The 9,335-nt window shown below is 40.1% G+C and overlaps 1 protein-coding gene across 4 annotated transcripts in view; it reads left to right on the plus strand.

Annotated features, from left to right (window-relative positions):
* Positions 1 to 6,709: 6,709 nt before the first annotated feature.
* LOC135222616 (dynamin-binding protein-like) overlaps positions 6,710 to 9,335 on the plus strand; it is a 334,340-nt gene continuing 331,714 nt past the window's right edge. For 2 of the 4 annotated variants that reach the window (XM_064260714.1, XM_064260712.1), the window contains exons 1-2: positions 6,710 to 7,280; positions 7,655 to 7,848. The gene's annotated coding sequence lies outside the window, so the exon portion shown is untranslated. Of the gene's footprint in view, positions 7,281 to 7,654; positions 7,961 to 9,335 lie in introns of those variants that run through there. The other 2 variants (XM_064260713.1, XM_064260716.1) reach the window with 2 other exon arrangements.

Below are 9,335 nucleotides of genomic sequence, written 5' to 3' on the forward strand. Positions count from 1 at the left end.
GGAACGAGCTGCTGTGTCCCTGCCCTTTTAAAATTTCTCGCCTGCTAAGTGCTGCCCCCAATCCACATTTTCCCTGTGGGGGGCAAATTCAGGACAGCCAATGGGAGCAAAGAGAGTTTGTCTAGAGAACGGAGGCTTTCAGTTCAAAGGGGCAACTTATATATACAAGGATGAATGAGTCTTGTTATAAAGAAATCTTAACTTTCCTTGGTTCTGGCTTAAAATCTTGAACAATATGTTATTGTGCCATTTTGTGTGATTTCCCACCAGTAGAATGTTCTAGAAGTTTGAACCGGAAGTACCCATCATGAAAGCTGCGCCCAGGCAAATAGCCATAAAGCAATGGGAACCGGAAAGACCCCATCAATGGGCCTTCCGACTCCAAAAGCCCAAGGACGAAAGGCAAGGCCGAAGCATTGACACCATTCACTTAGTTGGTCAGTAAGTCTAAGAGGATACCAGTTTACGCAACACAAATGATGGCCACAGACGAAAGGTGCATATGCTGCGAAAAAGATGGTCATGCTCTGACTTCATGCTTCATGTTTCCAAAGAAGAGTCTCAATGATTGGTGGAAGGTAGTTTTGACCAACAAACTCTGCTTCAGATGTCTTCAGCGAGGTCATAGATACAGGACATGCCCTGAAATCAGCAAGTGTGCATTGTGTGACACACCTGATCACAGTTTCCTCTTGCATAGAGTTCTCCCTCAAAAGTCATCTTTTTCAGCTCTACCCAAGTCTCCCACACCGACACCTGCTTTGCCGCCAGCTGGTACACAAATAGGAGTTGGTGCTCCAGCCGCAACAAGCTCAGCTACTGACTCATCTTCTACCTTAACCATGTCAAAGATCTCAAGACATGTTCCTGATTGTAGCATCATGATGAAGATCCTTCCTGTAACTGTCAACAACAACATCAAACGTAAGCTTTCCTTGACTGGTGTTGCAGCATCCCTGGCATCTCGCAGACTTATCGAAAAGCTGAACATCAAAGGAAGCTGTGTTCATCAGATAATGTGGACCAAATGCGGAGGCTTCCGGTGCGATGAACTTGTATCGCTACATACAGGTGATGTTGAGGACCGTGAGCAGCTGTTAGTAGATAAAGTCTACGTCACCTGTAAGCTGACAGTAACAACCGACCACATGATGCCCACGAAATGAGCTGAAAGGTGGTCTCATCTGGAAGATGTGCAGCTACAGCGGCTAGCTGAGGGCTACAAGGACGTCGACCTTATCATCGGCTTGAACAGCTTGCTGTGTTGTGAAGTCCTCCACCAACGTTTGGGTGACAAAAATTAGCCCACAGCTCACCTGACTAAGCTCGGTTAGGTGGCATTTGGGAACAAGTACTGGGAAGCCTCCTGCCAAAGATGCATCACTTGGAACCTGCTGAGCATTCCAATGATGTGAGGGAGCTACTGCAAGAGCACGTCAACCGTGATTTTCGTGATAAAGAGCTCCATTCCCGTGATGAGAATTCGGTCGTAGACAAGATATTTCTCGATAAGGTATCTGCTTCCAACTACCAAGAGGATGGCAAATATTCAATTAAACTCCCACTACGAGATAACTGCAAAATCTCTAATAACCAAGAAGCTGCAGTCCAGCGCTTGGACATTCTGGTGAAGAAGTTTAACAGGGATGAAGACTATAGACATGCCTATGTCCAAGCAATGAAGAAGAACATGCAGAAAGGCTATGCGGAGCATGTATACCACTGCATTGTGCCTGTCTTCTTTTGCCTTGTGAATGGTTGTCAAATGATTGCTGAAGGTGGCATGACCATGAGCAGTATGACCTGGACAGGGTGTTGATGATGTCTTACCAGAGGCTAGGATGGGAGTAGTCCTGATGTTCTTAGTCGTCTCAGCAGCCACAGTTGGTGTCTGATCGCTGCCATTCACGTCTTGCTGCTCCTCTTCTGGTATGACTTCAGCAGCAGTGACCCATTCAGACATGTTCACATGTACAGACATGTGCGGGGCATTAGGGAAAGACCTTCTACTACTGGTGCTTGATCCACTCTTCGACTCAGGGTTGGAGAGTAGTTCTCGAGCAAGTTCAACACACTGTCTGGCCTCAAATATCTTCAAATTTCACTACCTTGCCTTATCCCTTTCCTTATCTTGCTCTGCTCTCTCTTTTTCTTCTTGCTGCTGTAAAAACTCAAGTCTTTCTAGGTCTTGTTGGGCTAAAAATGCACTATGATGAGAAGAATGACCACTGCTATATGACCCACTCTTGTGGGAACTCCTACTTACCGCCACATCCTCATTTTTCTTACTCTTGGTTGACATGGTGATGGTATATTCCCACTTGTGATGTAAATCCCACTATTACCCCACTTACTTCAGGTATTTTAAGGTAGGTTATGAATTTTAAGATCCTACGGGATCCTGGTTGGACTGGTGAGAGGTTCTGGGCCGCCAGACCTCTGTGGTGGGGTGAATTAATAACACAATTTGTTTTCTTACATTTAATACTCTTCACAAAGCCTCTTATGACTATCCTGACAACAGCTTCACACCAACATTCATACTGCAACAGACAATGAACATAAATGATAAGCAACTTATTCTCAAGAAAATTAGTATTACACAAACAGTAGGCTACATGATAAGGCTACCACAGGTAGTCTTTAAACTGACAAGATGTGCAAAGAATATAAAAACAAGTACAAAATATAAGGTGGTGAAAATTTCTTACCAGTCTAATGTTGTTAAATAAATATTCATTAATTTGCACTGAACCTTTCCAAGGAGTCTGCCCAGCTACTGGGTTCTCGTCTTGAGAGAAACGTCTACCGGCACCAGGAACAACATTCTATTGGTATCAGGACCACAAGAGAGAATTTAGATAATTCTTCACGTTTGATGAAGCATTTTCACTGGTCTACTATAACAATATTGCTGACCTGATTGAATTACTTGGTCTGAAGTATGATGCAATGGAATGGAGACTTTTCATTGACTCATCTAACAGAAGTCTCAAGGGTAGTTCTGAATAATGGAAATAAGTTTTCATCGATCTCTGTTGGGCACTCAGTTTAAATGAAAGAATCCCACAAAAACATGGAAAGTCTGTTGTCTGCTCTGAACTACCAGGGGCACAAATGGTTGATCTTTGGAGATCTTGAAGTTGGACTCATCTTAGGACTTCAAGGTGGTTACACAAAGTATACATGCTTTCTGTGCTTATGGGATAGCTGTGCTGATGACTAGCATTATGTCAGACAAGAGTGGCCATCAAGACAAGGATTAAAACCTGGGGCACACAAGGTTCTGTCCCACCCTCTGGTTGACCCGAGCAAGATATTGCTTCCACCCCTCCACATCAAACTTGGTCTCATGAAGAACTTTGTAAAGGTATTGGACAGGGAAGGTAGAGGATTGCTTTCCTTCATCAGAAGTTTCAACAATAAAAGCATAGAGAAACTTAAGGCAGGTATATTTGATGGTCCTCAAATAAGGGAATTCATCAAGGACGCTAGTTTTGATGATGCACTGAATCCTGCTGAACTCTCTGCCTGGTTGTCCCTTAAGTCAAGCATAGCATACTTCCTTGGCAACCACAGAAGTTCCCAGTATCAGAAGGTGGTTATTGAGTTAATGGAGAATTTCCGCCAACTTGGTGCGCGCATGTCAGTGAAAATGCACTTCCTCCAGTCTCATCTGGACTATTTTCCAGAGAATTGTGGAGACTTCAGTGAAGAACAGGGTGAGCGCTTTCACCAAGATATTAGTGTTATGGAGGAACGCTATCATGACCAATTGAATGTCAACTTTCTGGCCGACTAATGCTGGTGCCTGAAGAGGGATGTGGAGTCTGCTCAGCACAAACGGAAGTCCCTGACGAGACCATTCATCCATGAGTAGCTGCCTTAGTTCATTATACTCTTTTTGCTATACATTATTAGGATTGTCCCGATTGAATTCAGCAACACCCAATCCCTGAAATAACACATGAAGCATATGCTACCCGTTTACCTTAACATGCAGCATGCACTCCTCGTGTGTATTTCAAGAGTTTGCTGTTGCTTGAAGAATCTTTATGAAGATTCGCTTAACTTTATTAGGCTCGTAACTCCGTTTCTTGCATTGCATCAAGGGAGTTCTCAATACATTTTTTCTCTCCGAAAGCAACTATTTCTGGAGCAAAAACCTTTATCATATGCTGGTGTGAGGACCAGAAATTAAGACAGGTAGCTAGGATACTGATGATTTATTTACAGACAAACTAGGTTGACATAGATAGGTGCGGACAGATAAGTAGTACAGACTTGCACCGTGAACAGAAATGATTCTGAGACAGTAGATTTGTTTTCTTACAACCATACATTTAAATATATTAAGGCGTAAAGATAATGGAATTGGATGTGTTATACATCGGCGGAAAGGCCACGGAACCAACGCCATCTTGAATTGTCAATTCAAGACGGCGTTGACGGAACGCTCTATCGGATGGAAGTAAGAACAACGCGCTTTGACTTGATGATTGGACACAATGAAAATAGGGAAAAAGCGTTGCCCTTATACTGGTCTACACCATGTCCACGTGAGCTTCCCTTGTTCTCCCGCCCGGGGTTGCCAGATCTGGATTGTTAAAAGTAACGAGAGGCTGCCTTAAAAGTAGCGAATTTATAATAAAAGTAGCCAAATTTCTTTTCGCTGGTTGGTTTGCATTAAGAAAAACATATTACAATACCCATGGGATATAACATTATTTCAGTAGCTTTTTGCCATTACGGCTGCAGAAATTTGATAAAAATGTAATAACATAATACTTACCAATATTTAGAATATTAGTTAATAAATTGCAGGCTATATAAAACAAAGTAGCACATTCCTCCACTCCATCTCTTCATAATTGCAGATTATAAAAAATGGTGACTCACTTTTGACATATTCTGTTTGTGTTTCAAAGATTCATTATGTTTCTTTAAATAGCTTCTGTGTGCTCTTATATCATTTTTACAAACTTTGCAAAATGCTTGATTTCCATCTTCTTTCACCTCAGTTAACCACCTTTCAAACATGGGATCCTTTAGCCAAGACATCTGAAATCTTTTTGAGTATTTTGACCACTTTCCCATTTTAATTCTTTATCTAAGAACACCACAAATATGAGATGAATACTGTACACAAAAAAGGGAAAAAACCGTATCCATGGAAACATAGAAAAAAGTCACTATAATGCAGATTGTGGGTTCACGATATCTCCTTTCAACTTGTATCACAACTCATCTGACATGCTAATCTAAATTATCTCTCAGATCTTTAAAGTTCTGTATTTCTTAATCACAAATTCTAATTAAAAAAAAAGATGTAAGGGAAGAGCATAATATCTATCAATATTATCATACTGTAATCCAAAATATCTTCTTTCATACTGAAATGTCACTTTTTACAAATAATCTAATTGTTTCATGCTCATTGTCTAATGTTGTTTAGAAATTCACAATAAAGTAGTTGAAAACAATTACTTTACATCTGGCAACACACAATGCCTCGACCGCACCTCTGTGATTGCTTTACGGCTCCAGTGGGAAATACGCGTACACGTACATGTACATAACATATTTTTGACTTGTCTACCAAACGACTCTTGCTTTGGTAATAATAGTTTTAATATTTTTTTTTGTCGTGAACTGCAAATGAAGAATTTTTATTGAGTAATAGAAAAGCTTTAATAATGATAATATCTATCTGAGAAGACATATTTCTATAAGATTAAGCTCTCGTTGAATTTTTAGATTAGTAGCCCAAATGTAGCCCAGTTCATTTTAAAAGTAGCCCAAAAAGTTGCAAGTAGCGAAAGTAAAAATTCAGTAGCACAGGGCCTTCAAAAGTAGCCCAATTCGCTATTTGTAGTTCAATCTGGCAACTCTGCACCCGCCTCTCGCAAGCGGTAACCTACTTCACGTGTTAATATTGGAGGGAAAACTTATGGAGGGAAATTTGAACACTAAAAAACGTCAACTTGAATTACTATGGAGAACAGGGATAAGAACATAGACTACACTTAACAAAACTTATTTACAGTTTCTATAATCAAAATATTTTGTAAGCCTTCTGTGAATTATATAATTGTTAGACCTCGAAAATAGAGCAGGCCAGTGTAATAATTTAAATTCTATTTTTGTGATAAAATAATAAAAATTCAGCGTATTTCCATAGAACTGTCCTTGTATACGGACTGAGACTTTTCCCTTCAGGTGGGACTATACATAACCAGGACCCACTTAATCGAGGTTGAATATTTCGCGACAGGAATAAAGATTAAAGATACAGCGTACACTGGGACTTTCCCTCTCTCCCGTGAAAAAAAAATGAGATAATGGCTAACGTAGGCGGGCCAGTGGCCCACAACAATCTTCATAAAGAAAGCGAAAAGTTTATATAAACTTTGAGCCATATTTGACGACTCGTTTTGCATTCGTTTACATTGGGATTATGGGATATCGACTAGCGCAGTTAATTGATTTGGTTAAACCTACAGTTCAGTGTACGTAAAACTTCAATGTAATTTTTTTATTTATGAATAATTTAGCTTTATAAGATCACTGTAAAATGCTAATGCATCAACATCGCAGTTGCAAGTCGTGCCCTCAGTGCATAAGATATGAATGTACTGAACCGCATGACCCGAAATTCACCACTGACGCTCGCAGTTTACCATAAATTTTGTTGCTGCCAGTTTATCCGAATTACTTCTAAAGTGAAATGCATATTCATTGTTTATGATTTTTCGGTTTTCTCCGTACGATCTCAGAAACAAACACAGTGAACTATTGTTAAGGTATTTCTCCCGAATTACTTTATTGGATAAGTATAGCTGTTCATTGTGCATGTGTGTGTAGGGTGTGTGAAGTCACGTAGTGAACCTTACATAGCAAAATAGGCATATGCAACAACAACAGAGTTTTTTTTTCTGAACAAAAGATCATCGCTGATTACCCGCAGAGGTAAAATGCACAAAATAGTATAGTACTATGTACCTATTTACGAAACTATTGTGAAACACAAACACCACCAAACCACAGATGATGATGTAGCATGTCAGACTGATATCGATAAAACTCATATTCTAGACGTATTCCACATTTCACGACAGCTTTCACCTCGTCTCCGCAACGATTTAGTGACATAACATAAGGCAGAGAAGAAGCTTGAGCTGTTAGGTCATCACTAAAAATAAAGCTGACCTTGTACGGCACACCTTCAACTGAGCTACTTACGGTTGAATGGATGGATACCGTAGGTGGTTGGACGAACGGTGAATATGTTGTCTGTATTTCTTTGTATTATTCAGCCATAATTCATGAGACTTAAGGGTGGGATTTTTACAAAGATAAAGTGAGTTGTAAAATAGGGTCGTTTTTGGGGAGATCAAATTAGATTGCCATGTGAAAAAGTTGATGCGAATAACTAAGAAAAATGACTTAATCTGCTAGGTATTTGGAACAGGTAATGACGTCTTGGTTGAATAATTATGATGATGATTTGATAATGATCATGTTGATGATAAGAACCTGCAGAAATAACATGATAATGACAATGAATGCTGACAGATATAACAATTTCTAACAAATGTAAATACTAGAAATGGTCTAGAATAAGGTAATAATCCAAGATTACAAATTTATTCAGCATCAGGGAAGGAGTGGAACGACACACATCACAATTTACAGAGGACAAGCTAATCCCAGTCTCCCACGAGTCCCACCAGCAGGACCCAACACCCACACCCAAAGACATCCCACTCCCAGACTCCAGACCCAGAGTCCGGGTGTCAGCTGTGAGAACGTAAACATAACAATTCAACACCGCCTTTCTTTTTCTAAGTATGTAGACATTGTAGAACGCGTCATATTTTCTCCAACTGTGAAAATTATGTCTTGCAACTGAATTAGTAACGGAGATTGCCTGTTATCGCAAATGAGCTCAATATTGAAGGTATTTATGGAGCGGAGTGGTCAAGGGTGGTAAATGCCCATCTGTGAATCCGAATTGATTAGTAGGAGTAACACTTGGAACGTGAAGCTTAAGGTTTGACGAGGCCAGTTCCAAATTTTGTCGAAGATACCTCTCAGTGATTATGTTTCCTGTACCCTATGCATACATGCATACATGTGGTTCATAGGTTTTGAACACGAACAAGGGTGTTGGGTTGAAATAAATGTAGTAGGTAAAGCGCTTACTAGGCTAGCTAGTAGGTAGGTTGATCAACTTCACCTTGAAATTAATAGGATAGGTACCTATACTACTTGGAGAATACCTAGGCTAGTACCTACTACCTAGTAGTAGTAGGCTAGGTAGTATAATTCAAATTCAAAGTCTTGAACTGCTGTCTTTTTAGAACAAATTACTAGTAAGATGTTAATGCTGCATACCTTGGCTCACATAGGCTAGTCAAGTTTAGAATAGGTAATTTGTTGGTCCGGTTCCAGGTACCTACCTAATAGGTAATTAGGGTAAAAACCGCATGGTACAGGAGTGGACCATGTACGATCAGCGTGAACAACCCCCAAAAATGTACATTATAAACGCGTCCTGGACGTCGGAGATGGGCATCAGACGCGACTTGTTGATGAGAAACGGAGCTAAAGACCTCTACACCGGTGTCAGGACGCGTTATAATGTACTTTTCTTCGGGTTGTACACATTGATCGTACATGGTCCACCCCTGTACCATGCGGTTTTTTACCCTAGGTAATTAGTAGAAAGTCCTGTGTAGCTATCAGAGGAAATAGAGTTGATAGGTGTTAGGTAGTAGGTATAACTAGTAGCTATGAATGTAGGTACTATTAGAGGACTTGGGTTGATACCTATGAATGCATTGTAGGAATTGGTTTGATACTACCTACCTACTACCTATACTCTGTTTTTTTCCATGTGTCCATCCGCCTGTGGTGTTTTCGTATGGTAACACTGCGTCCAGGCTTTGAAATAGTTATGCTTTTATTGTGTAAGTTTTTTTAGGTAAATAAAAGGATATCTGGGTGTACATTTGCAACTGAAAAGTGTTTTATTAATTTACTGTATGCGAATTACACCGTTGATATTCGAAATAGGATATTATTGTTATTGCTGAATGTACTATCTAAAGCCCGGACGCAGTGTTACCATACACAAAGACCACGGGTGGATGGACAGATGAAAAAAAAACGGAGTATACCTAGGTATCGGAGGAATTGGGTTAATACTAGGCTTTAGTAGTCTAGTATGAATGTTATGGTAGCCTAAGTTGAAGGTAGAAGTGTGCAATTTATACTGATTAAAATCCCATCCATTTATCCTTAGATTGGCCTAAGCAGGTAGCCTAACTACC

Source organism: Macrobrachium nipponense, chromosome 8, assembly GCF_015104395.2.
Source record: "Macrobrachium nipponense isolate FS-2020 chromosome 8, ASM1510439v2, whole genome shotgun sequence".
In the NCBI taxonomy this organism is placed as follows: domain Eukaryota; kingdom Metazoa; phylum Arthropoda; class Malacostraca; order Decapoda; family Palaemonidae; genus Macrobrachium; species Macrobrachium nipponense.